The sequence below is a fragment of the Pelodiscus sinensis genome, chromosome 18 (genome assembly GCF_049634645.1).
Source record: "Pelodiscus sinensis isolate JC-2024 chromosome 18, ASM4963464v1, whole genome shotgun sequence".
NCBI lineage: Eukaryota > Metazoa > Chordata > Testudines > Trionychidae > Pelodiscus > Pelodiscus sinensis.
Window position 1 is genome coordinate 17514726 of NC_134728.1, and position 27890 is coordinate 17542615.

The 27890-nt window shown below is 42.3% G+C and overlaps 1 protein-coding gene across 2 annotated transcripts in view; it reads left to right on the plus strand.

Moving 5' to 3' along the window:
* The window catches only part of ZFP64 (ZFP64 zinc finger protein), a 160855-nt gene that overhangs the window by 37048 nt on the left and 95917 nt on the right, over nt 1-27890 (plus strand). The window lies entirely within an intron of this gene.

Sequence of the window (27890 nt, forward strand, 5' to 3'; positions counted from 1 at the left end):
CCTCCTCTCCTCATCTTCCTCTTGTGTATACCATTGTAACTCAACCAACTTGGGGTAGGCAGGTAGAGAACGAGGCCCAAGGTGCTGATGGATGTCACTGACTCTGAGACCACGTACTGTAGCATATGAGCACGACGCCCTTCTTCTCAGACATCATGCTAACACCGCTTTGTAAAAGTATGAAGCCATTTTCTATTAACAAAAATGTCTTGAGATGGATAGGTCCCATACAGAGCCAGCCTGTCTAATTATTGGAAGGCTGGCTAGAAACCACATCAAAGGAGAGTGATTCCAACACTCCATTAGACAGTGTTCTTATTCCAGATGATTTAGAGTGAATTTCCTCTGCACAGGCACAAAGTTAGACAGAATTAGTATCTTTTGCAAAATACTGGGACTCCTTCCAGATATACATATTCTGTTCCATTTAGTTTGGTTTTGCACTGCATCAGTGGTGAAAGGAGCATGTAAGTCTAGACTGGGCTGTTGTCTCACTGGCAATCAGTGAGTAAAGAAGAGATTCAGATTGCCTAATAGCCCAAAGTGGCCTGTTCCACTTGAGCTCTTGGTTAGTCTCTGAATAATGCTATACAATGTCCCCACATGCCCACCTCTTCAGCTAGTTCTGGTGTGGCAGTATGACAAAATACCTCAATATTTCTGGGGCTACATACTCCTCCAGACCCTGTGATTACAATGTTTCTTGTCAGTTGTATTGGGTTCTGGGGAAAGAGTTGCCATATTGAGATTAGGCTGCTAATATATGTTATCAGAGGAGGGAGGAAAGGATTTATCCCCAATATGCTGTTGCTTCTACCACTTTGTTTTCTCTTCCTTCTTTTTCTTTCTCTTCATCCAGCTGAGGAGTCATAAAAGTAACAATATTTATTATTTAAAATACCATCAAATAATAGTTTCATTTGTACTTGTGCCTCAAAGTGGAAGCTCTGGTATTGAGGACCACACCTTTAAAGTCTGAGCTTTCGAAACTGACGGAGTGGGCAGGGCACTGGGAATATTATCGTGTTATGCACAGCTAGTTGGAACCCAATACCCAATAATGCAGATCTCTTGCTAGAATCTTAGGTACTGGGGGCATGTCTGCACTACATGGAAGATTGATGCTGCTGCAGTCAATCTTCCAGGGTTCAATTTAGCTGATGAAGTATAGACCCGCTAGATCAAACTCAAAAGGTTTGATTTAGCTGGTGTAATATCAAACCCCATGAGTTCCAGTACTCCTGCTCCTCGCAACTTCCCACTGTGTGGACAGGAATTTAAGATACATCAATTCCAGCTGCATAATTTACAGTTATGTATCTTCCTTTGACCTTTCCCTTTAGTGTAGACCAGGCCTGAGTGAACACCACAAAAGTGAGCCCTGCTTAAACAGAATCATTTTTGGTTAAGGAAGTTAGGCATTTAAACTGCATATGCTCTTTTCGCATCAATGACCCCTGTTTCTTCCCTTTGTAGGACATACTCTGAAAGACACAGGTATTTTCCACTGACATTAAGGGCATATGTGTGTATCCATACAGTCCCAGTTGGGTAGACTGAGTCCATAAACTCCTTCCATACGTTATAACGCTAATGTTAGAAAATCTGGAATCTCTTGTGATTTTTACTTTTCTAAGAAAACATGGTCAAGTTACTAGGCTTAATATAGCACGGTACTTAAAATCACCCCTACTCAGCATAGTAGATAAGTAGTCAATGATCACTGAAGCAGTAAAATAATAAGGCTAGGTCTACACTAGATCTGGAAGATTGGGATAAGGTACACAACTCCAGCTATGTAAAATATGTAGCTGGAGTCATTTTACCTTAAGCTGAGCTTGGCACCACCTTCACAGAGAGAGGCCAATGGGAGCAAATTCTCCTGTCAACGTCCCTTACTCCTTACAGCTACGAGGAGTACCGGCACCGATCAGAGTCACCCTCCATGTTTGATTTAGCAGGTCTTAACTAGACCTGATAAATCGAACAACAGAAGATCAATATCTGGCATGGCAAGTGAAGATGTGGCCTAAGTCAGTGAGACATAAGTACATACTTTAAACTGAGCATAGGTTAAAGTGTTTTGCAGAATTGAGATTCTAACATTGTAAGATGCAAACCATGCTGCATAGAGATGCTGCACTGTACAGCACCTAGTACTTTGAAAATTACCTTAGGTCGATGAGTGTATCAGAGAGAAAAGGAGCCAGACAAATCCAATAAACTAGCAGTGAAATGCTTCTAGAAAATCTTGCATTTCTTAATATATTTTTTAAATTATCATTGTGATAGGCTTGTGGAGAAACACAATAACTCAAAAAACCCACACAGAAACATACACTGAGGTTGTTCATGTGGAAGAGTGGCTATTTTTTGCTAGTGATGGGCTCAAGTCTCAAAATTTCCAAACACAGGAAAGTCTGACAGTTCATGGAGACAAGGAATTGGCTCAAGTCTATCTCTGCTTTCAGTGTTCTGTATCTTGTATAAACAAGCATACTCAAAATGTACTACTTTTCAATAAATGCTGATGCAAACAAAGGAACAAATCCTGCAGTTTTCAAAAAGAGTTAAGGGCTACAGGTCAGATTTTAAAGGTTTTTCATAAATTCATAACTTCCAAAGCCAAAAGGGACCATTGTCGTCATCTAGTCTGACCTGACCTAGAAGACTTGAACTTCTCTAGAATAATTCCCAGTACATATTTTCAAAAAACATCCAATCTTGAATTAAAATTGTCAGTGCTTGAGAATCCACCAGGCCTGTTGGTAAATTAAGAACATAAGAATGTCTATATTGGGTCAAAACAATGTTCTAGCCCAGTATCTTCTCTTTCGACAGTGGCTAACGGCAGTTACTTCAGAGGGAAGAAACGGAACAATGTAATTATCTAATGCACCATTTCCTATCATCCAGCCCCAACTACTGCTTGTTAGAGATTTAGGAACACCCAGATCATGGGATTGCAACTCTAATGATTTTGTCTATTAATCATTAATGAACCTATCTTCCATGAGCTTATTTGATTTTTGGGGGGGGGGGGCGGGGGAGGGACCCAGTTCTGAAATTTCATATTTGAGTTCTTTCAGAACTTTTGGATAAGTACCATTGGGTCCTGGTGACCATTATAATTTAATTTATCGGTTTGTTCCAAAACCTCCTTACTGACACCTCAATCTGGGACAGTTCCTTAGGTTTATCACCTAAAAGAAAGGGTCAGGTATGGGAATCTCCCCCACATGCTCTCCAGTGAAGACCAATGCAAAAAATTCATTTAGTTTCTCCTCAATGGCCTTGTCTTCCTTGAGTGCACCTTTAGCACCTTGGTCATCCAGTGGCCCCCATGCCTACTTGACAGGCCTCCCACTTCTGAGGCACTTAAAAAATTGCTGTTAGTTTTTGTCGTTTGCTAGTTGCTCTTCTTACTATTTTTTGACATGCCTAATTATATTTTTACACTTGACTTGCCAGAGTTTATGGGCCTTTCTGTATTCCTCAGTAATGTTTGACTTCCATTTTTTAAAAGATTCCTTTTTGCTTCTAACTGCCTCTGTTATTGTGTTGTTTAGCCATCAGGGCAGTTTTTTGGTTCTCTTACTGTTTTTGTTTTGTTTTGTTTTGTTTTGATTTGGGGGATACATTTAGTTTGAGCCTCTGTAGTAGTATTTTTTAATAGTTTCCATTCAGTTTGGAGGCATTTTATTCTTCATTTGTTTAACTGGCTTCTTCATATTTGTGTAGTTCCCCTTTTTGATTTAAAAGCTACTGTGATGAGTTTCTTTGGTGTTTTTCCCCCTACATGGATGTTAAATTTAATTACACAATGCTAGCTATTTCTTAGCAGTCTGCTATACTCTACTCTTGTACCATATTCTGTGTTCTGCTTAGGACTAAATCAAGAATTATTGCCTCTGAATTAGCTGGTCCAAGATCCAGTCATTAATGGTGTCTAGAAACTTTTTCTCTGTATCCTGTTTTGAGTTGATGTGTACCTGTCAATATCAGTGTAGTAAGATAAAGGCCTGAAACAAAAGTCCATGTAGCACAGGCTTTGTTTGAGGCCTGAGGCCTATCTAACAATTGACAACACTTTGCTAAAATAAAACAAAGTTAAGCTGGGAGCAAGAGGCAGGCCCTTGATCACAGAACTTGGCACAAATAGGGCTGACAGTCCAAAACACTAATTGGTAATAGGCCCAGGTATAGAACAGTAATTGGTACTAAGTACCAATTGTAAAACAGTAATTGCTACTGGTCATAAGTTGAAAGCACATTCCAAAAGGATGGTGCCACCAGCACATTAAAAAAGACCTTGATACCCACACTCCCCACAGATACCAACCCAGGTATAGGAAAGGGTCTAAAAGGATGGATAGAGATGATCTGATCAAACCACGAGGTACAGGGTGATGAGCGATACCTAAGTAGCATCAGAGGGTGGCAACCTGTCACACAACTACTCACAGCTACTACTGTACTTAACTTAACAATGAACATGGCCAGGTGCCTTCAATCTTTATCTGATTTGTGGTCTTTGGGGGCTCTCTTGAATTCTGCTGTGTTGACTAATTGCACTAGTCAACATGGCACACATCATAGAGCACACACACGCAGCCTTCTGGTTATCATCACTGATGGAATAGGAGACCTATCAGGACATCACGAAAGTAAATCCTGACCCTACAAGGGGTGGCCAACCCGCAGCTCTCAAGCCACATGTGGCTCTTTGCTTAAAGAAATGCGACTCTTGCTAGTTCTGAGCCATGTGCCCGGACTGCTCACGGACGGCCATTCTGCAACACGCCCAAGCACCTGCTCATGGCCAGCTGTTCTGCGCACATGTCCCAGCGCTTGCTCACAGCCAACTGCTCTGCGTACATGCCCCAGTGCCCGGAGGGAAAAATGTGTGGTGGTAGCTGCTCTGAGACCCAGGAATTGGGTTAGAGCGGGGGGGAAGGGAGATGGGTTGGGGGTGCCTGGTTCTGGGGGAGGGGAGGACATTAGGTTAGAGTGGGGAGGGCTGGGGGTGCCGGGCTCTGGGGGAGGAGGAGGGGCATTGGGTTAGAGTGGGAGGGGGGGAGCTGAAGCACCTTAAACTCAAAGTCTTCATGGATGCAGAATAAGGCAGCCAACACAGATGTTATATTTAAATTACCGGGCAAAAAAGGAATCAGCATGTGCCTGGTTTACACTCTGTTTCTTTAAAGACAAATCAAAGGCTATTGTTTTCCAGGCTGAAGCTATTATTCTGAGATATGAGTCTCTCCTTATTGTTTTCAAACCTCTCATATTTGCAGTCTGGGACAGACCTGAATTTTTAGAACTATAAAAAAGCCATAATCTTCATAAGTAAAAAAAAAATGAGGGAACCATACCATAGATCAACAAGCTGGAGTAAAACAGGCACTTCAAATTGTGTGTTCAGTTCAGTTTAATTTAAAAAAACTCACAAGACATAATAGGGCAGTAGTGTTAAATTTAAAATACATGGTGGGGATGCTTTTTTTTTAGTGTGAGAATTTTACTCTATTTTAGAGGGTGTTTTAAAATTTGATGTTTGTTCCTTGTCCAGTTCTCTGAAAATATATGGACTGGCCATGAATTTTTTAAGTGAGTAGAGACTTTTTTAATGGTTTTTGTCTGAAATGTCCTGTAATGTTATTTTTATCACTACATTTTGTGTACTATATCTATCTATGGCTGTGTCTAGACTACACCTCTCTGTCGACAGAGAGATGTAGATTAGGCATGTCGAAATTACTAATGAAGCAGGGATTTAAATATCCCATGCTTCATTAGCATAAACATGGCTGCCACTGTTTTTCGAAACAGAGATTTTTCGAAAAAAAATAGCAGTCTAGACGTGGATCTGTCGAAAATGAACCCTTTTTTTCAACAGATCCTGTAAATCTCATTTTTTGGTTTCAAAGCTCCGTTTTGAAAAAAAGCGGTGGCTATGTTTATGCTAATGAAGCGCAGGATATTTAAATCTCTGCTTCATTAGCAATTTTGACGTGCTTGATTTGTATCCCTCTGTCGACAGAGGGATACAGTCTAGATGTAGCCTATCTGTGTCTGTAGATATTTAAATATATATAATACATGGCTCTTCTCATTCTATCCAAAGCTATTTTGGCTCTTCGTCTCTATCTGGTTGGCCACCCCCACCCTACTACATTGGTGACCCTACTAAAATGGGGATAGTTGAAATCCCCTTTGATTACTGGGTTTTCTGTTTTTTTGAAGTTTCTCTAAACTTCCTGGCTATTTCACAGTCAATATCATGGTCAGTAATATATTCTGGACATCAAAAGCCTTTGTCGACCGCCCTGTTATGCCTAGTGGGATGAGGTCTACCGGGGTGGTCGACAAAGGCTTTTGATGTCGACCACCGAGCATCCAGACTACCGCGCTGTGCTGACAAACAGCTGATTGGCACAGCGCAGCAGCCATTTTGATGTAATGAAGCAGCAATTATTTAAATCACTGCTTCATTTTGCTATGTCTACAAAACTCATCTACATGGCTCTGTTGATGGAGCCATGTAGCGTAGACATACCCTTACTGAATGGATATCTTATCTCACCCATCCATTAGGATCTGTTAAATGTTCATTGGATTTATGTATAAGAAATCACCAACTATCTTTCAAGCATTGTACAAAATTATCAAACATGATCTAATGTCACAGAACAACTGGTTCAGGATGGTATAGAAGAAGTATGTGCCTACTTTTAGCACATGACTGGTCCCATTGAATTAAAAATATGAATAAATAATATGCCTTCCCTTTCCTCTCTCATAGGCCAGATCATTTCCCACTTAGTGCCAGAGTTTCAAAAACGCCCAGCAACCACTACACTGATTTTATTTTGAAAATCTGGCATTGCGTCTTCTGATTTTGCTGTTAAAATATTACACTGTTTTTAAAAAATAAGTAATTTCAATAACTGCAAAAAAACAGAAATTGGATAAATCCCATTAAATTACAATGAAAACATTTATCATTAAACATTGGTCATTAATGTTACAAACTTTCTAATGGCGCCACCGTCAACAAGACAGAATGAAAAGGTCTGCGATGAAGCAAAACATTGAGTCATTTTATCTGAAAGCCCCTGTGGAGTTCCTTAGAATTTTCTTTGGAATGTAGAGTAAATTAGAGAAAATTGGCTCACATATGCCCTCAGTTACAGGGTGCAAGTCAATGGGAGATGCATGCTACAGCATATTGCAAAATTGGGCCTGATCAGTCTATTCTAAAGAACATGTTGCAGCTTTTATGTTGATGACAAATTTTATCCTGAAGCTGTACAGGGTGTAAGATCATATTCTGTGCTACTCACTGTCACTGAATCAAGACTATTGCAATTCCACTTGAAACAATAGCAGAGCTGGAGCCTTGAAGGCACATTCTCACAAACACCCCTACTGCAATATTTTACTAATTCCTAAAAGTCTGTTTCCTTATTTGTCCATGGCACTGACGAAGGAACTGCTGGGGTACAGGATGGCTCCATATTACATCCAGATAGTTAGTGTCAGCACCTGATTACTGCCACAGCGCACACAAATTGGGAAACTGTTCAGGCCAACTCACACCCACGTGTGCTTATTCACAAGATAGTCAGAGTATAGACAGTGAGGGTATGTCTACACGGATGTTAGTTCGAATTAACTTTGATAGGCGCTACACTAGCGCTCCGCTAGTTCGAACTTAATTCGAACTAGCGGAGCGCTTAGTTCGAACTAGGTAAACCTCATTCCACGAGGACTAAGCCTAGTTCGAACTTACTAGTTCGAATTAAGGGCTGTATAGCCCCTTAATTCGAACTAGTGGGAGGCTAGCCCTCCCCAGCTTTCCCTGGTGGCCACTCTGGCCAACACCAGGGAAACTCTATTGCCCCCCTCCCGGCCCCGGACCCCTTAAAGGGGCACGGGCTGGCTACGGTGCCCGTGCCAGGTGCAAGCCTGCCAGCACCCAGCCAGCAGACCCTGCACCTGGCATGGCTCGAGCCAGCCATCCAATGCCCCCCTGCCCTCCCCCTCTTCCTGGGACCAGGCTGGCAGCTCCCCGGAGCTTGCCCAGGACCGCAAGAGGTGGGCACCCGCCTGGTCCAGTGCAGACATCGTGGACCTCGTCCACGACCTCCGCACTAGGCACAGGAAAGCGGCCGTCTAGGGCAGGAGAGCTGCCAGCCTGGCCACCCAGGAGCAGGTTTGCATGAAAATCAAGGTGGTCCACTGAGACCCCGACCCCGAGCCCTGAGCTTAGAATGGCCATACTGGGTCAGACCAAAGCTCCATCTAGCCCAGTAGCCTGTCTGCCGACAGCGGCCAACCCTAGGGACCCTGGAGGGGATGGACCAAAGACAGTGACCAAGCCATTTGTCTTGTGCCATCCCTCTCCAGCCTTCCACAAACTTCAGGCAGGGACACCACTCCTACCCCCTGGCTAATACCACTCCCTGGACCCAACCTCCATGACTTAATCTCACTTCTCTTTAAACTCTGTTCTAGTTCTAGCCTTCACGGCCTCCTGCAGCAAGGAGTTCCACAGGTTGACTCTTTGCTTTGTGAAGAAGAACTTTCTGTTATTAGTCTGAAGCCTGCTACCCATTCCTTTCCTTTGGTGTCCTCTAGTCCTTCTATTATGGGAACTAATGAAGAACTTTTCTGTATGCACCCTCTCCACCCCACTCGTGCTTTTATAGACCTCTATCATATCCCCCCTCCATCTCCTCTTTTCTAAGCTGAAAAGTCCCAGTCTCTTTAGCCTCTCTTCATATGGGACCTGTTCCAAACCCCTCATCATTTTAGTTGCCCTCCCCTCTCCCACCCTCTCTCTTCCCCTCTCCCACCTCCTTTTCCCAGTCTCCCCCAGTTTTGTTCAATAAAGAGAGATTCTATTTTTGAACACAATTCTCCTTTATTTTGTACATCAGGAAGGGGGGCTAGGGAGGGGTAAGTGGAAGGAGGTGAGGGGGGAATGGAGTACGAGCCCCCGATGGGGAGGACTGGGCTGGCTCTGCGGGCTTCTGGGGGTGGAAGCTGTCCTGCAGCCCCCCAATTGCCCCCTCTCCCCAGATGGCAGCCTGTGGCAAGTGCAGCCGGTCTGATGGCCGAGTGCTGTGATGTGCCCAGTGTGGGTACTCCGGGCAATCCAAGCCAGGACTGCTTTGCAAGCGGGGCACCCCTGAGAACTGTCTGTCCGGGGTGGGGGTCGGGTCCCTTTAAGCATAGCCCTCGGCTAGCCTGAGACAGCATCTCCACGCTCTAAGTCCTCATGGGTATGTCTACACTACCCTCCTAGTTCAAACTAGGAGGGTAAGGTAGGCATACCGCACTTGCAAATTAAGCCCGGGATTTGAATTTCCTGGGCTTCATTTGCATAAGCGGGGAGCCGCCATTTTTAAAACCCCGCTGGTTCGAACCCCATGCAGCGCGGCTACACGGGGCACGAACTAGGTAGTTCGAATTAGGCTTCCTAGTTCGAACTACCGTTACTCCTCATTTCACGAGGAGTAACGGTAGTTCAAACTAGGAAGCCTAGTTCGAACTACCTAGTTCGTGCCCCGTGTAGCCGTGCTGCACGGGGTTCAGACCAGCACGGTTTTAAAAATGGCGGCTCCCCGCTTATGCAAATGAAGCCCGGGAAATTCAAATCCCGGGCTTCATTTGCAAGTGCGGTATGCCTACATTACCCCGCTAGTTCCAACTAGCGGGGTAGTGTAGACATACCCCATCTGATGCCCTGCCGGCACTGCTTCCGGCCATCCTTAACCCCGGTTCAGGGTCCACTCTGTGTGGACATGCTAGTTCGAATTAGCAAAACGCTAATTCGGACTAGTTTTTTAGTCTGGATGCATTAGTTCGAATTAGTACTGTAGTGTAGACATACCGTGATAGTGCAAAGCTTGTCCGCCTTGCTCTATTCACTACCTTCATGAGTCTCCCCAACTGTTTGCTGCCATTATCGCATCTAAAATGAAAGGGTGTTTCCATCATTGCAAACCTCGACCTCTTTGTCAGCAAAGGTGCCAGTTGTGACTGTGCTGGTTTTGGAGAATGGATATCTATTGAAAAATGGACTGAGGCGAACTCCTCAATTCACAATCAGCACATCTTTAAAAATGACCCCAAAAAAGACAATTCAGATTTGTAAAAGTGACAGTGAATGCATCAAGAGCAGTGGTAACTCAAGACTTAGTTAGCAAAACTGCTATTGAAGTCAGTAAGAGATGTCAAAGGAGGTAATGTATGTTGCTTCACATCTAAAAGCTATGCTGATTTGCACTAAGGAGTCATGGACCAACAGTCTTAAACTAGGACTGAAAGCTTTTGCTGATCATGTTTAACAAATACTGCCATGGTTCCACCCTCAATCCCATAACTGGGTTTCCAAATTCTATGGTCTATAATTGCCTCCTGTTTTTTTAAGTGAAAGCTGGTATCAATAGACTGCTCCTACAGTTCTGTGAGTATTCATACAACTTGAAATATAATAAACAACATGTTTTTTAGTGGCACCAGTTTTGAAGATCTGGATAGGAGAACATAGATATGTGATCAGAAATAAAATTCTGAATTGATGGGAATGTTAAATATGAAGTATATTGTTAAGTAGCTATTTCATTAGTACTTCATCTTTTGCCACTGACTGAACATTTGCCACTGACTAAGCACTGAATTCTTTAGAAAAAATTATACAGTTCTCTGGTACCCTTTTATTCTGCATCTACCTGTCCTACTTTTTGAGATCCCTTTGTAATTAATATTGAACAAACTTTTTCTGAGAACAAAAGGTTCTGTTACATTCTTAATTGTTATTTCTTAATTTTAATGTTAAAATAATCATATTAAAATATTTAAAAGATACTTATTTTTCTCATTTTCATGCACTGCTGCACTTCCTGCTTATATACCCTAAGTCCGTGGTCACCAACCCATGGATCGCAATTGACTGGTCGATCCTGGGGGGCCCGACCAGTCGATCATGAGGCTTTCAAGGGCCCCCCTCACTGCTCTCCACCCCCAGGATGAATGCTGCATTGATGCCTCCTCCAGGAACAACGGAGGTAGCGCACGCTTCCGGCGGAGAGGGGGGGGAGTTCTGCTGCTGCACCCCAGGTCCCTTAAGTGTGCGGGCTGCTCTTCCTTCCCCCTCCCAACACCTGGCGTGGTACCTAAAACGCCGGTCCATCATGCACTGGGGACTTTGTTCCCCTGCTGCCTTCCTGCACACAGTGAAGGGGATGGGGGTCCAGAACTGCACCAGCTCCAGCTGCTCGGGAGGCACATGCTGCCATAGGGAGTGGAGGAGCAAGGTGCGTGCTGCCCAAGCAGTGGGGGCTGGCACGGTCTGGGACTCCCCCTCCCCCGCGCACAGGAAAGCAGCAGAGAATAAAGTCTCCAGCACGCCGGCTCCAGCTGGTGCAGTCTGGGACTGACCCTCCCCCTGTTGCCACCCCGGCAGGCAGGCATCAGGCATGTGACAGACCAGCGTTTCAGTCTTTGGGGGATAGGGGAGCAGCTCACGCTTTTCCTGGGTCTTGCTGCACAGCTGCAGGATCCCCAGGTACCAGTCCCTGTCCCCTTTCCCCGCCCAGACCCCCACAAGTAGCTGTCCCAGCACCCTGTCTCCTGCCCCAGGCTCCTGCCCCAGCACCCACTGGCACCCTGTCCCCTGACCCAGCACCCATTGGCACCCTGTCCCAGGACCCTGTTCCCTGTCCCCTACCCCGGCACTCACTGGCACTCTGTCCCCTGCCCCAGAACCCTGTCCCCTGCTCTCAGGCCTCTGCTCTGGCACCCACTGGCACCTTGTCCCCTGCCCCCTGCCCCCACCAGCACAGTTGGGGCCACATTAGTGAGGCTTGAGGGGCTTGGAGGGGTTGTGGTTTTGTATCTCACTTGTGTGACCCCCTGACTCAAAACAGGTTCCTCGCCCCTCTCATAAATAAAGACAATGCTGAAATCTTTTGTATTTGACATATTTTATTTAAAAATGAAGCCAGGCCAAGAAGACCCCAATTGGGGCCAAGCCCTCATCTGGCCACAGCATTATAACATTACTGTACCCCCACCCTGACCCCAAATCTGAGCTTATCATATACACCCCTGACCTGAGCCTCTCACATCCTCAAACTCCTGCACCCCACATCCTCAGTCTTCTGCCACAACACTTCCGCACCATCCACACACTGCAAATCTGTGTCCTGAGCCCATCATACTCCCAATGTCCCTGCCCTGAACCCCTCATGCCCCTCAACTCAAACTCCTGCACCCTCACATCTGCAAGCCTGTGGCTTGCTTAGCACTCCCACCCTCCATCTGAGCCCAGCACTCCCTAGCCTAGAGCCCCTCCCTGAGCCAGCATCCCCTTCTCCACATCCTCCTGCAACCAAATTCCCTCCCGGAGCTTGCACCTCTCATCCTTTCCCACACCTAAATCCCTCATTCCCACCCCAGAGCCCGCACCTCCTGTCTCAACAGAGTGAAGCTAGACTGCAGGGATTTTTCTAGCAAACACGCTCTTTCGGCAGCCCCTGTATTCCTCATTCCACAAGGAATGAGGGGGCTTCCAAAAGAAGGGAGTTTTCTGATATTTGGCCCAGTCTAGACAGGCCAAATGTTTGAAAAATTTCCTCCAACAGAAGGATCGAATAAAAGCGGCAGTGTAGCCGTACCCTGAGAGTGGATAAGGGCCAGGGATAGCAAGGGATGGAGAGAAGGGGAACAGAGAGGGCAGGGGCCTCAAGAAAGGGGTGGAGTCTTGAGGAAGGGATGGGGTAGATCTTGGCTTGTCCTGACATTTAAAAAGTGATCTTGGGTGTAAAAAGATTGGAGTCCACTGTCCTAAGTGCAAAAAGTTCCTGGTTCTCTCCTCAAGTGCAGGACCTATTCTATAAATGATTGAGTATGTCCTGTGAGCCTCTAAGCTTCTTCCGTAGCCACTAATATGGGAGTCTGAGTCTGAGATGGTCTTGTGAGGTGCCAGCGATCTGCAAGGCCAAGCCTACTAAGAAGACACACAACAAGCATGAAGAAAGCAAGTGATTTTCACCCTATTTCTTCAGACCAAGTAGTTTATCATGAGCTAAATGAGATGTGTATAGGAATCTAAAATGAGATGTTCCAACTGGACTTCTGAAACTATCACAAATTGGCTTTGTTACCTACATCATTCCCAGGTGATGTGAGTAATCTACATGTTGCTAGCTGTTGTAAAGTGTATGAATTTCGTGCAAAAATCATAAAAAGTCTTATAATTAAATGAGGAGTCATCCAGCTGAAGAGAGGTGCAGTTTCCCAAGCCAGTGAAAGCACTCTGGGTTATGGTATACTTGGCTTGACAGCAGATTGGTCTGTTCAGTGGAAATACCGGCCTGCTCCCTTCCGGTAACAAAATTCCAACATGACTGTAAAGTGAATTTTTTTTTAATTCAAACATTCATAATTGTGTTCAAAATTTTGGCACTGCTGATACTATCAGACTTCCAACATATCCCATGATAACGATTAAAGCTAGGCAAATAACTCAAAATATTTTCCATGAATACTCCCTTGAATAAAACACTGAATTCCCTTTGGCAGTCTTCACAGCAGCCTTTTAATATTTGCTTTCTGTGAATATTCCAGTGAGTGATTTACCGGCAGAAATATCCACGGAAACAGCAAATTTTAAGAGAAGGTTGCATAGTTTTTGTTGAATTCAGTAATATGAGTCTCTTTGCTACCCACCATCTAATCAGGGAATAGAAACAACATTTTGAGTTCACTTAAAGCTAGTCAATTCAGCTCAGTGTTCAATACTCAGTAGTTCAAAAAAAAAAACCCACTCCTGCTTCAGAAAGACCAAAAATTAGGTCCTGTTTTACAAAGGCAATTATGTACCTACAGACACATATAAGTGCTAGTGACTCCTGTTTACTTAAATGGAGTCATGAAATTAGGTACAAGACCTGCTTAGGCATTTTTGAAAATCCCCTAGTTGTCTAGCTTTATCTGTAGGTGCCTAAATACCTTTGTCCATCTGGCCCTTGTCAAGGAAATGTTCTGAAAATGTCAATACATTTGAGAAAATTATAAACTATGCATAGCCAATTTGTGAAAAGAAAAAGAAGCTAACTCCTTGACTAAGTTGTTTGGTATGAATTATTCACTAAGCCCTAGTAGTAAATGCGGCATATATTTCTCCCTCTTTGTCAAGGGCTGCTTCTTCAAGTCTTGTCAATATTAATTTTATTTTGGACGATGAACTGGTAAGGGCTAATGTTTCAAAAATGTACATATATTGTGCACCTAATTTGCATGTGCAATTTCTGCCACTGCATGCATAAATCAGGGGAGAGAGCTCACAACTGGCAATGGTCATTTCCATCTGCAGTAACCCTGTGTAACTGCTTAAAGGTGTCAGAGTGCTAGCCAAGTTAGTCTGTACCTAGAAAAACTTTAAAAACAACGAATAATCTAGTAGCACCTTAAAGACTAACAAAACATGTAGATGGTATCATGAGCTTTCATGGGCATAACCCACTTCTTCAGATGACTGGAATATTAAAAGTCCAGATCCAAGAATAGATAAGGGAGGAGGAGGGAGGTGGAAAAAATGAGAAAAAAGACAGCGAATAGATTGTTCAAGTAGATACAAGAGGCTGAACATCAGCCACTACATCAGGGGCTCATTTAACTGCACATCAACTAATGTGATCTATGCCATCAAATGCCAGCAATGCCCCACTGCCATGTATATTGGCCAAACTGGACAGTCTCTACAGAAAAGAATTAATACACACAAATCAGATATCCGAAAAGGCAACACGCAGAAACCTGTTGGAGAACACTTTAACCTGCCCGAGCACTTATTAATGGATCTCCAAGTCACCATGTTGTTTCAGGACAATTCCACAAGCCAAATACACAGGGAAGGATTGGAACTTAACTTAATTTACAAATTTAATTCTTATCACAATGGAATGAACAGAGATATCAGCTGGCTCACACACTACCTTCTACATCCTAATGACTTAACCAAACAAACAATGGAGGTGCTAATTGTTTTTATCAGCCTCTTGTAACTATTTGAACAATCTATTCACTGTCTTTTTTTCTCCTTTTTTTCCCACCTCCCCTCCCCCTTCCCTTATTTATTCTTGGATCTGGACTTTTAATACTCTAGTCATCTGAAGAAGTGGGTTATGCCCATGAAAGCTCATGATATCATCTACATGTTTTAACAACAAGAAGTCCTATGGCACCTTATAGACTAACAGATTTATTGGAGCATAAGCTTTCGTGGGCAAAGACTCATGCATTTGATGAAGTAGATCTTTGCCCACAAAAGCGTATGCTCCAATAAATCTGTTAGTCTGAATCTGCATAAACAATGAGAAATCCTGTGGCACCTATACTGGGCTACCCCTCTGATACTTATCTACATGTTTTGTTAGTCTTTAAGGTGATAGTAGACTATTCATTTTTTTAAAGTTTTTCTGCTTAAAAGTGATAACTGCATGCACACATTTGATATGTCTTTAATGAATACAATGTTTAAAGTACCAAGCATTAATATTTGCATTACCACTATAAACAGTCTAAACAAAAGTGTACTTAAAATTACAAAATATTTGGTACTGGAGTTGTTGTTCCATTCCCTAGGCCAGCGGTGGCCAACCCGTGGCTCGTGAGCCGCATGCAGCTCCCAAAGAAAAACATTGCGTTTCCTGACAGAACTGAGACAGGCCACTCTGAGCTGCATGCGTGCTCAAGGCCCTTGCCATTCTGCTCATGGCCCTCAGCACACTACGTCATATCCTGCATGTGCAGGCTGGGTCGCACTCAGCGTCCTAGCCTTCACGTGCTAGCAGCCATCCGCTGAGCACAGGCGGTGGTGGCAGTTCCAGCTCCAGGTGCGGCAGTGGCTCCAGGACATGGGCACAAGGTTAAAGGAGGGAGGGGATTTGGATTAGAGTGGGGGGGAAGATGCTTGGCTTTGGAGAAGGGGAAGGAAGGGGAGGAAAGGGGAATCGGGTGAGGGGATGTGCATGGTGTCCCAGCATCCCAGTCAGGACATGCTTAAAGCCAGCCACTCAGCTCAGGCGCCCAGTGCCTGTAGAAGGATGCATGTGGCGGTAGCAGTGGCTCCGGCTCCGGGACCCAGGCATAAGGTTGTGGGGAAGGGCATTGGGTTAGAGCTGGGGGGTGGAGATGCCTGGCTGTGGAGAAGAGGGGAGGGGGGGTGCGCATGGCATCCTGCCATACTGGCCAGCACATGTTCAAAGCCAGCCTTTCAACGCACGCACCCAGCGCCTGTAGGGAGACGCACATGGCAGTAGCAGTGGCTCTGGCTCCAGGACCCGAGCATAAGGTTGGGAGGAAGGGGGACTGGGTTAGAGGGGGGGTGTCTGGTTCTGGGGGAGGGGGATTAGGTTAGAGGAGGGAGTGCCTGGCTCTGGGGAAGGAGAGGGGAGGGGGATTGGGTTAGAGCGGGGGGGGGGCTGCCTCTGGGAGACGGGAGGGGAGGAGATGAGGATGCTAACATGAAGGGGAAAGGAGTCCAGGACAGCTGGCAGTATTTTAAAGAAGCCTTATTGAAGGCACAGAAAGAAACCATCCCAACACGTAGCAAGAGAGGCAAACATGGTAGGAGACCGGATTGGCTTACAGGGGAAACCCTTGGTGAACTTAAGCACAAAAAGGAAGCTTACAAAAAGTGGAAACTTGGACAAATGACCAGGAAATAGTTTAAAGGTATAGCTCAAGAATGGCGAGAGGTTATCAGGGAGGCGAAAGCGCAAATGGAATTGCGACTGGCTAAGTATGTGAAGGAAAACAAGAAAGGTTTCTACAGGCATTTTAACAAGAAGAAGGTGATCAGAGAGGGTGTGCGGCCCCTAATGGATGAAGGAGGTAACCTACTGACAGATGATGTGGGGAAAGCTGAAGTACTCAATGATTTCTTTGCCTCTGTATTCACGGACAAGGTCGGCTCCTGGACTTCTGCGCTAAGTGACGCAAGATGGGATGAAGATGGACAGCCCGTGGTGGGTAAAGAACAGGTTAGGAACTATTTAGAAAAGCTAAACGTACATAAATCCATGGGTCCGGACTTAGTACACCCGAGGGTACTGAGGGAGTTGGCAAATGTCATTGAGGAGCCTTTGGCTATTATCTTTGAAAAGTCATGGAGATCGGGAGAAATCCCGGACGATTGGAAAAAGGCAAATGTAGTGCCTATCTTCAAAAAAGGGAAGAAGGATGATCCAGGGAACTATAGGCCAGTCAGTCTTACCTCGGTTCCTGGAAAAATCATGGAAGGGATCCTTAAGGAATCCATTTTGAGGCACTTGGATGAGAGAAAAGTGATTAGGAATAGTCAGCATGGATTCACAAAGGGAAAATCATGCCTGACCAATCTGATTAGCTTCTATGATGAGGTAACTGGCTCGGTGGACATGGGGAAGTCAGTGGATGTTATATACCTTGACTTTAGCAAGGCTTTTGATACGGTCTCCCACAATATTCTTGCCAGCAAGTTAAGGGAATGTGGATTGGATAAATGGATGGTAAGATGGATAGAAAGATGGCTAGAAGGCTGGGCCCAGCGGGTAGTGATCAACGGCTCGATGTCAGGATGGAGGTTGGTTTCTAGCGGAGTGCCCCAAGGTTCGGTTCTAGGACCGGTTTTGTTCAATCTCTTTATTAATGATCTGGATGAGGGGATGGATTGCACCCTCAGCAAGTTTGCGGATGACACTAAGCTGGGGGGAGAGGTAGATACGCTTAAGGGCAGAGATAGGGTCCAGAGTGACTTAGACAAATTGGAGGATTGGGCCACAAGAAATCTGATGAGGTTCAACAAGGACAAGTGTAGAGTTCTGCACTTGGGACGGAAGAATCCCAAGCATAGTTACAAGCTGGGGACCAACCAGTTAAGTAGTAGTTCTGCAGAAAAGGACCTGGGGGTTACAGTGGATGAGAAGCTGGATATGAGTCAACAGTGTGCCCTTGTAGCTAAGAAGGCTAATAGGATATTAGGTTGCATTAAGAGGAGCATTGCCAGCAGATCCAGAGATGTCATTATTCCCCTTTATTCGGCATTGGTGAGGCCACATCTGGAGTATTGTGTCCAGTTCTGGGCCCCCACTACAAAAAGGATGTGGACTTATTGGAGAGGGTCCAGCGGAGGGCAACCAAAATGATTAGGGGGCTGGAGCGCATGACTTATGAGGAGAGGCTGAGGGAGTTGGGTCTGTTTAGTCTGGAGAAGCGAAGAGTGAGGGGGATATGATAGCAGCCTTTAACTTCCTGAATTGAGGTTCCAAAGAGGATGGAGAATGGCTGTTCTCAGTAGTGACAGATGGTAGAACAAGGAGCAATGGTCTCAAGTTATGGTGGGAGAGGTCCAGTTTGGATATTAGGAAAACCTATTTCACTAGGAGGGTGGTGAAGCACCTGGCTGGGTTGATTTAGTTGGGATTGGTCCTGCCTTGGGTAGGGCGCTGGGCTTGATGACCTCCTGAGGTCCATGATTCTATGATTCACCAACAGTCTTTCTTTATAATGAAGAGCTAGAGCGCTTGCTTATGTTTACTAATGCTGCACTGTACATCCACAGCCTTTGACTCATTGCAAAACATCACAATGGAAGGGCAGTTTTACATCTAGAAGGATTAATAGCAAACAGTTTCAGAATAGAAAATATGAATGAATGCTGTGCGTACATTTCCCAAGAACTGGAAGAGTTTGCACGGAGCCCAGATAAAGATATTAAGCATATTTTCAATGGCTACCATATTTCCATGCTTTTATGAATGAAATCCAAAAACCAAGACAGCACTTTGTAATTTCCCCCATCTAGCTTGCTTATCACATATGCCCCTTCCCACTTCCCACTTGTTAAAAAGAAGTTACATCTTTCTTTTATTAATAAGGCAGTTAGTTTCAGTGTTCCTTAAATTTCCTGTATTTTCCTGCCATGGACTTAATTCACTTTATTTCTTATCCCAAGAATGATAACAGGATTTCTATAAAAATGAGCTTTTGTGATCAAAGAACAGCCCTCTATCATAAACAAATTACAACAACTGGACATGCTTTGAAATAGCTTAACCTAATTAAGCTCAAACACTTTTGGCAAAAGCTTAAAAAATGGAAGTAATTGAAGCGCCATTCAAGTTCAGCTGACATAGTGGGATTGTTTTGTTTTTTAAGTTTTAGTTTGGGTTTTGTGTTGTTTCTCCTATTTTTTTAGAGCTTTGCATAAACAAAGTATTTTGACAGTGGTCCCTTCTTATGAGAAAAAAATTGATACTGAAAACTCTGGCAACTTTTCCAAATTAAATTTAATTCAAACTGCTCATATGTGGGCTTACTTTTTAATAACTTTGCTGCACAGCTGCATGTACAAAATGGAAAATGCACATCTAGTTCTCATGTGCTAAGATCATGATCATATTCAGACATCAGATGATCATGTAGACAGATAATCACAAAAAGCAATTTGAGCATTTGATTATCCAGTATGTGCCTGGAATCATAGTATATGCATACCTGACATGCAAATGCACTCATTCTACACACCAAACTTGTTTACAAAACAAGTCTTTTTATTCCAGTAAATAAAATCAAATGCAACTTCTAACTGCACAGACCATCATTGCCATTAAAAATCATATGTAGAATCGCATTTTTAATGGATGCTTATGGGTGTTATGCACTAATACTTCATGCTACTGTATCAGCGATGTGTAGAGAGAGCACACACACTGACTTTCCCACAGATTTCTACCTTCCATTTAGCACAGAGTTTTTCAAACCCTTGAAACAGTTTGAAACCTGTGGCCTCTTGCCAAAAGCCAGTAGATAAATAGCTGGTGGGAGCCACTTGGCCCACTGAGGTTCTGGACCATGAATCTCCACACTGTGGCTACGTGTAGACTGCAAGCCTCTTTTGAAAGAGGCTTTTTCGAAAGATACTTTCAAAAAAGCCTCTTTCGAAAAAGAGCGTCTAGACTGTAACCAGTACTTTCGAAAAATCACAGTTTGCATTACACCGAAAGAGCACTTTTGAAAAAAGGCATCATTCCTTGTAAAACAAGGTTTTCCATGGTCGAAAAAACTGCTGCATTCTTTTGATTTACTGTCAACAGAACGCGGCAGCAATCTAGATGCAGGGTAAGATTTTCCGAAAAAAAAGGCCAATTTTTTGGAAAAACCCTGTAGTCTAGTCACACCCTGTGGGAAAGGGGGCACTGACTAGTTGCCTGGCTGCCCTTCCAGCCCAGCTCCCATACCCAAACAGCTTCTCCACAGCTAGGTACTCCCCAGGCAGGCAGGTGACACAGCAGAGCATGACTGTCATGAAATGCTCCTTGAGGTGTTTACTCATCGCTACTCTATGGCTCTTGGTTCTGCTGCTGCTCCTCAGCCCAGAGGTAATGCCATGTGGCAGTCATGTGCCCCCCAACTTTTAAATTGTGCCCCTCGCCATCAAGAGTTATACATTGTCTCTGTGCAGCTGCTTGGTTTTGGATGAAATATCAGACTCGTTCAAGTCTGTGTCGCAATACTGCCTCTGTGAAAGGTGATTCCCATTCATTCAAGTGGTATGGCCTATGCTTTTGGAGCCTGGAGACTTTGGAAGGGATTTTTCAAGAAACATAAGCAATTTAGGAGACCAATTCTAATGAGATTTCAGCAAGTATCTCCCCTGGGCTTTTTGAAAATCCCACCCTGAAAATATTTAATTGTAGGTGGCAGGAGTCCATAGGTATATTTTTTACAATGAAGTACTGTACTCACAAGAATACAGCAGATTTCAGTATACATGTTTACAAAAACTCCTGCTTAAAAATCAATGCCGATCAAGAGATAAAAAATGAGAGATAAAATCAAGAGATAAAACCTGGAACAAACATCTATAAGCAGCGAGAGGGCATTCCACTTTTAGAGGAACGAACTCTGTTGGTTTCTTCTTCCTGAATCCAATCCTAGGCAAGTATGCAGCAGTAGGATTTGACCTTCTCTCATTGAAGTCAATGGCAAAATATCCAGTGGTTTTAATAGTACAGGATCAGAACCCCAATGAAAGAACATTACATCTTGGTTGAAGAGTTAACCTATCATTAGACCTCAGTGAGTAATTCTATTCTATTCAGGTTCTTATACTGTGTTTACCACCATAGCATGTGAGGAATATCCAGCAAGACATTAAGCAATTATCATCTGTCATGTGAATTCTGTATTTTATCACATACTCTCCCCAGGGGAGTGAGAGTGTGTGCGCGCGTGTGTGCATGTATGTGTGTGTGTGGTGTTTTGTTTTGGTCATGGTCTGTTTTGATTGACTTTTAGTTAATTCATTTATGGCAAATAAGTATAGGATGCTTATAGAATGTGTGGGAGCAAACAGTAATTTTCTAAAGTTTATTCATGTGTGTGTGTGTGCGCGCGACTTTAATTTAATCTATAACTTTGTAGTTGAATTCTCAGTCTCTAAACATCAACACTGGCTTGCTTCCTTGTGATTGGTCACAGAAGTCACATTGTATCAGTTTTGTCCACTGATTGGATGAGCATATCGCTCGTACTCAATTTCTAGCATGAATGCTTATGGAAAAAGCATTTCAAATGTGCTTTCCAGCCTGGAAGTGTTCACGCCTAACAGCTCAATACTCACTGTGTTCCGTGAGTACTCATGCTTGTAAAAACTGACTGCCCCAATGATTGCAGGAGATGAACACAAAAAGGCCACAAACATGGCCAAAGCAAATGCATATTTACATTTGAACAAATATTTTTGTTTGCATGGCTTGCCCATCTCTGCTGATTTCAATTTTTAATAAAAAGCACATCTCTTTAATAACATTTTCTTCACTCGAAAATATTAGAAGCACTGAACCAAATTACCTGTAATTATATCACCTTCTCATTCTTACTGTGTTTAAAGGATTAAATGTTCCATTTTTACAACTTTCAAGGTTAAGTGCTCATAATGGGGCATGCTGGTGAGTAGGTCATATAATCCACAGCAAGTGGCACTCAGTAAACTAAATGGAAGACAGCTATTAAAGTCTACCACATACAACTTTAATCTAATGCTTAAATTACAAGGAAGCCACTTGGAAAGAGCTAAAGGCTGTTTGCAGGTTCAAAATGTTCATGTTGCTCTCAGTAGCGATCAAAGACCGGTACTTCACATGTCCCAAGCTGATGTGAGGGCTCATTTAGAAAAGTCGCAAATTTTCTGCTGTTATATCTCCAAGCTACAGTAACTCATAACTGTAATTATTTATCTTTGAATAAGCAGTTATTTGTAGGACATAGCTTCTATATCCATGCTCCCGATGTCTATTGACTCTTAATCCTTCTGAAAGCAATAAAAGCTAAGACAAATTCAACCCCATATCTTACCAGAAAGTTTTCAACTTGATATAGTCACACCTTCATTGGCAAATATTACTCTACTAAAACCCAAAGCCAACTTTGCCATAAATTTCAGACATACCACTACTGTCAAATGTTTCCTATGTGCTCCTGGGTTTTCTGACTGCTGTATGCTTCTTTTTTTAAATTTGAGTTTTCTTCCATTCTACTAATATTTTCTTTGTAAAATCTACCTTGAAAACTATGTAGTGGTTGTAAAGTTAGCTCCAAAACTACTTTAGACCTATGAGATAACCTACAATTAGAAAAGGAGTTGATTTTTCAAAGGCTGCCTGTATTTTTTTTAAAATTGTAGTGATAGTCCTCTACCAAAACCATTCTACCACCTTTGCTCTGCTGTTTTCTTTCCCCTGTCAGTCCTTGAAATGACCTTAGTTTAATTACCTGCATCTCAATGAGTGAATCTACATAGAAAGTGAAGGTTAATTAATGAAGGATCGTTTCTTCTTCTAAACCCATCAGGCACTGGCTGACAGCAAGTCTGGTCCATGCAGTATTATCCTATATCTCATTACAAATGGTCAGATTGATGTGTTAGCTTTAGTCTAAGGAGAAGAAAGAGGACAGTTTATTAATGATAAACAGTATTGGTGCTGTTGTACAAAAGTTCCCAAATATGTATTGGAGTCCATTATCACCAATGTTACTGAGTGGCAACATTTTGCAGCAGATGGTTATTTTATTTATCCGCTAATCTATTCTGGGTACAAAGTAGGCATCAAGGTTCTCAACCCAAAAATTATAAAGGTGTTAATTTAACCATGTGACAAGTGATTAAAAGCAACACAATAAAAGATCCGTCAATGATGTGAATTAATATAGCTGCATTCAAGGACTTTACGTCAATTTACAACACCTGAGATTCTGGTTCCAGAGGTTTTACTCTGTTGACTTAGAATTCAAAAGAAATATTTTCACAAGATTCAAATAATTACACTGGAGAGCTCATGTACTGAGTTATGTGAACATTAATTGTGGTTCCCAGGAAACTATTCACAGATATGGCTGAACAGTCCATCCCCTTAACATGTGCTTTCTCAAACATTCAAAAAAGCTCTTTCACAGCTCAAAAAAGCCCCGAGCAGAAAAGTAATTAAACAAGCTGAGGAAGGTCTTACTGTAATTCTGTCATCCCCATAGGTAGATTACTAATTAAATAATGGCTACCCCATCAACTACAGTACATTGAGAAATCTGCTAAGGTCTCTGCCCTGCTGATCTACTATAACATCTACGCCTACAACAAGAGAAACATTGTTATCATGAAAGCTTCAACTTTCTTCATGAAAAACCACCATGAACCTACTGAAGATGACAATAAGATGAACCTCAGACATGGACTATGGCTTATGACTTTGAGCATTGCATTCACTATTGTTATCAGTACCAAAAAAAAACTGGGCTATGCAGAAGAGTCCTGAATATGAATCCTTAATGCATCTGGCTTTCCACTCTGCTTCACCTGTAAAGTTAACCTGTAAAGTTGTAGAAGGTCTAATGTTTGAGACTTGTCCAAGCACAAGAACATATTTTGTAGTGAATAGTAAGCACTGCTAAAGGTGTGAACTAATATTTTTATATCTTTGAGGGCTATGGTCCTATTATTCACTTGTTATGTAACAATTTCCTGAGTGGCAATGTATCGACAATGACATTGGTGTGAGATAAGAACTGTGAAAGGCACCTAGGGCCAAAAATAAAATCCCATCAAATAACCACAGGAAGACGACTGCTTCTTGAAATTAGAAGTTGAAAACAAAGGTTTAAACCTGTTGGACTGCCACATTCATCTGAGGTACCAGGGACCACACATATATCGCCAGGAAGGATGTCTGAAAGGCAAATACATTTCTCATTCATATCCACTTGGCTGGTGCTGCAACTGTAAGGTTACATCTTTCTTCTTTTTGAAACAGCTGTTCAGAAAGTCAGTGACAAGGTGGTGTCTCCAGTGAGACAAAAGGATGCTGTGCTTGGGGGTGAAATTCACACCTGTGGAAAGGAAGGACACAAGGGCCATGTGCCACTTAAATTCCAGTTAAGCCCTAAAAAGTAAGTCTTAAGTACTAGATTTCTGCACAGGGGTGAAACTCATCTGTAGAGATTGGTCACATTCTTTTTTTTTTTTTTTAACATTAGTCTACAGAAGGGATGTTAACAGGTAACCAGTTAACTGATTACCTCGTCATCTAGTACCTGGGGAGCAGCCTCCACATGGGGCTGCTGGCTCTCAGCTCACATCTGAGAGCCAGCAGCCCTGTGTGGGGACAGAAGCAGCAGATACTTATACAGATAACTATAAGACTTCACTGTAAGTCAGTTGCCAATCTTTCCCTCATTGATGTCAATGGAAATCTTTTCCATGTATTTTAATTGGATTGACTCTTGAGTGAATTAGGAGACTGGTCCTTTCAACCAGTTTTACTCAGCTTTTCCATGCTGGCAACCTCTTATTCAAAGTCAAATATTTTCATGACTCCCTTATAGTTATTATAAAAATAAGAATAAAAACATTATTAACAACACTAAGTCTTTGTAACTCATTTGTGGATGTTTCAACTACATTTGGCCTCACAAACTGAATATTTTGGCTGCCCCAAAATTATTCTGGAAAACGTATTGCTCTTAAGATCGTAATAACATTATCGATGCCTCACATCTTTCTCCTGCCCCAGCTTCCAGATTGTGCATTTGGAGGCTTCCAAAGAATTAAGCTTGTCTAGTGGAAGAAGAACAGCATTCAGTGTGGCTTAAGCTCAGTTCGACCATCTTTAACCTGAAACTTTAAAAAGAGATGAAAAGTAAAAGATTAACTTTGTTCCTGCCCTTCCTTTTGCCCAAAGTAGTGCTTCTTAACCCATGGTTCATGACCCACTGGGGTCACAAAAAACAATCAGACCTTTCAGCAGCAATCTCCTTTTCTTAGGGAGAAAATATCTTGTGTGATCATGCACCTGTTTACGTTTAAAAATGTGATTTTTCTATATGCAAAAATATTATGAATTATAGTTTTGAGGATGTATCCGAATTTCACTTGTGCTTTTTCATTTTTGAGTACTAAGAAAAAAATATATTAAGTTTTCTGTTATCATGAAACAGAACTCCTTTACCTTTGTAATTTTCTATTAATCTACTACTAGAATTCATTTTGCATTTAACTCTGATCTCTAATGATTTAAAACTGTGTCTTTGGTCTTTACACATTTGTGGTCCCAGTCTTGTCAAGCTTTTTCATCTTCTTTATGTTCATTTATTTTAACTTTTAGTGGTCGTCTAGCCAATCCTTTATCCTTTTTATTACAGGAGCATGAAATTTTATCATCCCCTAGAGCTTTGTTAGTCAGCTGCTACCAGATTCTTAACCTAACTTAATTTATGCCTTCATTTTTGACTTTCAGATATGGAGCATGTTTTAATATTTTGTTTTTGAATATGAAAGCAACTCTTATTAAGTAGTTTTATTGCTTTAATAGATTTTTATTTCATCTTTTACAGTTGTGTTTAGGTTTCTGCTGGTTATATTGCATATCATTTGTCATAACCATTTATAATTTTGCATAATATAACATAAAATCATTTAAAATTTAATAAAAAGTATGGATAATATAATAACAATGACAATAAACTTTAGATAACTTTACTAAACAATCTTTTTAAACAAAGATGCCATTTTTTTTACTATTATTTTGGAACCAAATGTTTTATTGTTTGTTAGCAATTTTCTGAACTAGAGCAACTAGTCTTTATTGAGAAACTAAAGATTGAACCACCAAAAATGTATACATTTTGATCACTATATTTGGAGATATTTTTTAATGAAACCTGAGATTGGCAAGCTATCCTTTTATTTCAGCAACTGGGTCTTAAAATGTTCCAAAGCAACCACATCAGATGTTGCTAGATCCATGATAAGAGAACAAGAATTATCTATACTGAGTTCCAGGCGTTAAGGAAAAAGATGGGGAGGAGGTGGGGAAATAAGACTAAGGAGAATAGTGAGACAATTGACAAAAGCTGTTCAAATTAGGTGAATAGGGAGCAAAGGGAGGCATGACTGGAGAGAGCTAAAAGGGGGCTAAATAATTGGAAGAAGGCCTTCAAATTGAGAAGGAGCGTGAATTTGGGGACTGAGGAAATAAGAAGCTAGTGAAGGAATTTGAAGCAGGGTAAACTTGAGTATAGCTGTGGACCAGAAAATAATTTTTGCATCTGAGTTTTCAACTGAGTAGATATGGGAAAGGTGATTGTCAAGGACACCAGAGAACATGTTCCTGTCAGGGCTCACAAAGCTTTAGTTCTTGGAAATGGGAAGAAATGGATGTTTCCTGGAAAAGCAGTGAGAGAAAACTTGTAAGATTTAGTGACTGTATCAAGGTAAGCGGAAGAAGGACAGAGGAAGTCAAGCTGTTGACAATAATGGAAAAAAGCAAAGGAAAGTTGTTCAGGAAAGATAAGGAGTTCAGTGTCTAACTTTTTGAGTTTAAGTTGAGGCAAAACATCCAAGAGAAGAGGTCAAAGAATTAGCTTTCTCATTCAGTACCTGCTTTTTTCATCCCAAGCACACATGCACATGCAAGCATACACTCAGTAATGTTCGCAGGGAATAAGGCAATACAGTCTATCAAACAGGAACCAAAATCCTGCTTTCTTTACATTTTACATGAAAATGCCAGTTGATAAAATAGAGCCATGAAAAAGCAGGCGAACAAAGAGTTAACACAAGCTACATCACAATACTCAACATATTGGCTAGTTGCCAAATAGCTGAAGGATCAGTTGCTTGTTTGAGTTATCACTTTTTTTTTGTCTTTTTAAGTTTTACATGATTTTCTGTTAGTCTTGAATGCTAATAAAATAATACTTTCATTTCAGAACAGGTAAGTGTGCCTATGTTTTCCCTTCCTCAATGTGATATATGTGCTATTCCAGCTACAGTATTTATTTTTGTATGTAACTCTATGTAAGTGTGTGTGTGAGAGAGAGAGAGACTCCAGTCCCCTCAGAGTTTTGCTTCTGGCCCACAGGGAGCTAACATTTAACATGATTAATTTTCTTTTTTAAAGAAATGAACATTTCTTTGTCAGGTAGAAGCTTTTACTCATTCTGACATGAGGCTTTCATACAGCAAAAATATTACTAATACTATTTTGCCTCTAAAGTGCATTTGTTATCAATATGCACTTAAACTAGTGATCAAGAGTTGGTGGGAGAGACACCTGCTCTGCATTTCTTATCTGTTTAATACCTTAGGGATACATCACTTAATAATTTAGTGCTAAACCATTTAGCATTTTAGCCCATCATCTCTTATATTACACATAGGATTTCAGTAATGTCTGATAAAATTATGTGTTAGCTGCCTTATGTGTGTGTAAAACTTAATAAGTCTTTCCCCCCCCCCCCCCACTCAAGTTTAATAACTGATTTCTTACATTTATGGA